The sequence below is a fragment of the Arachis hypogaea genome, chromosome 3 (assembly GCF_003086295.3).
Source record: "Arachis hypogaea cultivar Tifrunner chromosome 3, arahy.Tifrunner.gnm2.J5K5, whole genome shotgun sequence".
In the NCBI taxonomy this organism is placed as follows: domain Eukaryota; kingdom Viridiplantae; phylum Streptophyta; class Magnoliopsida; order Fabales; family Fabaceae; genus Arachis; species Arachis hypogaea.
In genome coordinates this window covers 32,227,737-32,232,535 of record NC_092038.1, presented here as the reverse complement: position 1 = coordinate 32,232,535, position 4,799 = coordinate 32,227,737, and the positions used below count along the sequence as shown (strand labels likewise).

The 4,799-nt window shown below is 35.4% G+C and overlaps 1 pseudogene; it reads right to left on the bottom strand.

Moving 5' to 3' along the window:
• Positions 1 to 2,706: 2,706 nt before the first annotated feature.
• Positions 2,707 to 3,471, bottom strand: LOC112775919 (protein MITOFERRINLIKE 1, chloroplastic-like; annotated as a pseudogene).
• Between the last annotated feature and the right edge of the window lie 1,328 nt (positions 3,472 to 4,799).

The following is a 4,799-nucleotide window of genomic DNA, read 5'->3' as shown; positions in this document are numbered from 1 at the left end:
AAATTAGAAATAATATAATTAATTTTTCTATTTTCCAAAATAACAACATTAATATTTAAAATATTACTTATCTAATCCAAATCATGTAAAATTCCTATTATTTCATAACTATCAACTTTATAATTTAAATATAGAAAATAATCCAATAATTATAAAATTGGATAATAATTATAATTCATCTCAAATTCAATAAATCAAAACTTACCTTAATTATCTTTAATAAAATAATTTCTGAAATTAAGGCTGTAAATAACTATATGATTTGGGACTTGATCATAATAAGACTTTTCAAAGGTTCTGGGTCTTACACCTGGAGCACGTGGTGGCTAGCCACTGCTTTCTTCCAAAGAAACTCGTATCTCAGATAGTGAAAGTGCAACATTCACATTTCATTCAATAGCATATATGCATTTATACTCGGCCATAATTCAATAATGGCTACGCCGTAACTCGGCAATAACTCAACCATTCGGCTCATAGTTCAATCTAGAACCAGCCAACTTATCAACAAATATAACCCTTTGGCTCATGGCACATAAAGCACTTCCACTGCCATCCTCCGTATCTCATACAATCATCTTTGATCATCATTGATCATTAGTTATCCCCTTTCTTCATTCACAAATTACCACATCCCCTAGCTCATTTCTCATTACTAGATATATGATAATGATTTAAGACACAAGGGGTGAGATCGGAGGCTTAGAAGTATGAAATTTGGCATTAAAAACTTAAAAATAAACTTTGGGATGAAAACAGGGACACGCATATGCGTCCGCCACGTACATGCGTGGATGGCCAAAAATTTCATCGATGCGTATGCGTTACCCACGGGCACGCGTGGATGAAAAAACAGCCAAGCGACGCCTACGCATCAGCCACGCGTACGCGTGGGTGTATTTGTGTCCCACGCACAAAACTGGCACAGTTCTCGCATAACTCTTAGGAAAATGGCTGGGCATTCGGTGCAGTGCACCGACGCGCATGCTTAGATTGTGCTTTTACAAAAAATGACGCGTACGTGTCAGTCACGCCTGCGCGTGGGGGACATTCTGCTAAAAATTTTACTAAGTTAAAAAGCTGCAGAATTCATAGATTCAACCCCTAATCTTCCGACGGGCATTACTCATCCATTTCAACTCATTTATCGCCCGTTCTTCGAACGGCATAAATATCCCGAATCCAATTTCATTTCTAAATAAGTTTGGCACAAAACAGGAATCCGGAATCCAAGTTATGCCCCGTCAAAGTATTCCCAAAAACTATATTTTCATACAAAATCACAAAGTGCCATTTTCGTAATAAACCAATTTCATCCTTTTTTAAAATCAACCAAAACATACCAATTTCAACCCTTTTTGAAATCAATCAAAATATACCAAAAATCAACATCAAGCTTCCTCAACTCACACATTAACACTTTAACACAATTCACAAAACTACCATCCAACCATTTTACCCATCTCAATCAAATGGCTAACTTACAAACACATTAACATGTCATACATCATTCCTCATCCCAATTTCCATCAATACCATTCCCAACCAACCATCATTATACATAATCAATATCATACTTACCATCAACATGGTTTCACCCATAAATCAACCTCAGCCATTCATCACGCATTTTTTTCTCATATATCACACCATCAAGGCATCAATATTCATAACCACATATATAACCACATCATATATCTCAACCATCCAACAACATCAATAATTCAATGCCTATCTTAGGTCCTCTAGCCAAAGTTTTCACACCACATTACATTTTAGATACAAGAAACCAAGACCATACCTTAGCCGATCTCCCACGCTCAACCGGAGCACTTCAAACCACTTTTCCACAAGCTCTCAAGATCTCAACACCTCCATGAACAGATTTTTGCACATTAAAACCCTCTTCCAAGCTTTCCAAAATCTCAATCAAGCTTCAATATTCACATACAGACTACCTAAGCCACAATTATCATACCCAAACACCACAACTCAATACCCAAGCATCATAAAATAACAAATTACACTAGGGTTAAGAATATTATCACACCCAAGGTTCAAGGAGACAAGATTAACCTTCTTCTTCAAGAGAGTTGGGTCCTATAACATCAAAGAGCCCAAAATCTCAACACATTTCTCCATGGAACTCGAAATTTAGGGATGAAGAACTGAAATGATTTCGTGGCTTACCTCAAAAATAAAGTAGTGGGTTTTGTAGAGCTCTTCGCGTTCAATGCATTGCCGCAAACAGTGCGATAATCGGATCTCTAGATCAAAAGTTATGGTGGTTTGAAGATCAAACAAGGGTTAGAACTTGAGAGAGTGTTCTTCTCCCTTGTGCCTCTATTTCCAACGTGAATGAGTGTTAAGTGAGGAGAGAGAGTGCTGAAAATTAGGGTTTTGATTTAGTTAGGTTGGGCCAAGGGCCCAATATGTGTCTGGTTGGCCCGGTTTGGCCTGTTCGGTCCAATCTTGGTCCGATTTCTACGAAATTGGTATCGAAATTTTCATCTCAATATTCTCTATCATATTAAGTCATAAAAATTACATTTTTGGCCTTCTAGAATAAGCTCTCATTTATGGGTTAATTATCCATTAATTAACTCTGTTTTACAGCATCTCTTCGTCTTTTCCCCCAACCCCACCCAAATTCCTTTCCTCCTACTTTCTAACCCCCCCACCCCAATTCCCATCCCACCATCATCATTAGTTCCCACCTTCATCCTCTTCTTCTTCATCTTCACCATGAACCTAAGTCATCAACCTTGTCTTCACCACATCCAAAGGAGTGGTTATAGAAACCGAAATCACGCCGGCAAGTGTGCCACAAAGCACACTCTGAATAGGTTCCAAGTGAGACTTCTTAGTAGTGTTCAAAACCGCAGCTTTCAAGTACTCAAATGATGAATAACTCAAAACCCCAGCAAGTAAATTCCTCAGCAATGTAGTAGAGTATCCAGCATATAACCCTAAAAACCCATCCTTTTCTAAAATCTTTACCAAAACCTGCCAAGATCTTCCTTTTGCACTAGCTTGCATTCTCTGAGTAATTAATTTCTTAGGTACCATTATAGCAGAAGACATAATATTCCCCATTGCACCAGCACTGGGTGGAATCAACACAGAAGGGGACCCTTCAATTTTGGATAGAAATGACTTACCAAACTCACAGGTTCTGAAATACACTGCAGAAAAAGCGATGGATCCAACAATAATCGCAGATACGCCACTGTAAAATCCGAGAATACCCTTTTGCTGGAAGGTCTTTACGACCGCGTCAAGGGCATTCTTGTAAATTTGGGACGCTCGTTTGGTCTGCATCTTGGTCTTGATTGTGTCGAGCGGGTGGAGGCAGACGTAGGTGAAGACACCGGCGATTCCACCACCGGCTGTGCCGATTAGTGCACGCTCAACGAGGGTGAGATTTTTGTGCAAAGTTTGGGCCTTTGGGGTGGGTGCAGAGAAGATCATTCACAATAACAACCCTTCATCTTCTCGACGCCGACAGAGATGAAAAAAAGAAAGCAAAATTGAGAGGAAAAGAGAAAGGAAGGAACGACAGGGAGATGGTCTGGAATGAAAAATATAACTTCTGAGTTGTTGTTGTCATTGAGTTGTTGCTGTCTAATTTTTTTCCTATTTTTTCACTTCAAAATTGAGTTGTTGTTGCTATTGTTGGTGTTGTTTGGATGAAGGGGTGGTGTTGTGATAGGTTTAGATTGATGGATGGATAAAGAATGGTGTGGTGGTGGTAGTGGTGATGACTGATGATGCAGGGGGGATAGTGGTGAGAATGAGGAGGATTTTTTTGTTTAAGGGCAAAATTGTCCGAAAGATGCTATTTATGGACAAAAGGACGATTTTATAAAGTTTTGTAACGTTGGGGATGATTTTAATAACAAAAAAAAGGTCGGGAACGATTTTAATTTTCATCTCAGACATTAGAGACAAAAAAAGTGCTTAACCCTAATAACTACTATTAAATCGTTCTAGCTCAAAATGATTTGTACGAGATTCATTTTAGATAAGTGATTTATTTTTAAATTTATAAACACTTAAAATCTAATATTGCAAACATGACAATAGAATTTCTATATTTAATATTTTTATATTATAAATATAAAAATATAACTCTAAATAGAATTTTTATATTTCTAAAAACTAAAAATAAAAGATAAAAAAAGATTTTGAATGATTTGAATTGAATAAGAACCACTTATCCTTTGAGAATTAATATAAATATAGAATATCTAATATAATTAATTTATTATATTATTTATTCAAGGAAAAGATATTAAACATGAAAGAATCAGAATAATAATCTAAATTTTAATTTGAAAATTGAATTAGAAAGGAATTCAATTTTTAATCAATTTTTTTCTACTTGTTCCTAGAGTAAAAAGATTTTCATTTGTTCCTAAATAGCCTTCTTTAAAAAGGCTTCTGCTCTCCGAGTAAAAATCTTCGTAGAAGATATTATTTTTTGGAATTGAGGTTTATTCGTTTTTAAGTAAGCACGTAATTCAACGAGAAGCCCTTTTAAAGGAGGCTATTTAGGAACAAATGAAAATCTTTTTACTCCAGGAACAAGTAGAAAAATATTTATTAAAAATTGAATTCCTTTCTAATTCAACTTTCAAATTAAAATTTAGATTATTATTCTGATTCTTTCATGTTTAATATCTTTTCTTTGAATAAATATTAAAAAATCCTTATTTTTGCTTCTAATTGTTTCAAAAGTAAAGCATTGTTGATTTTTAAAAAAATAATTAATTTTTAATAAAAATATTTTTTTAAAA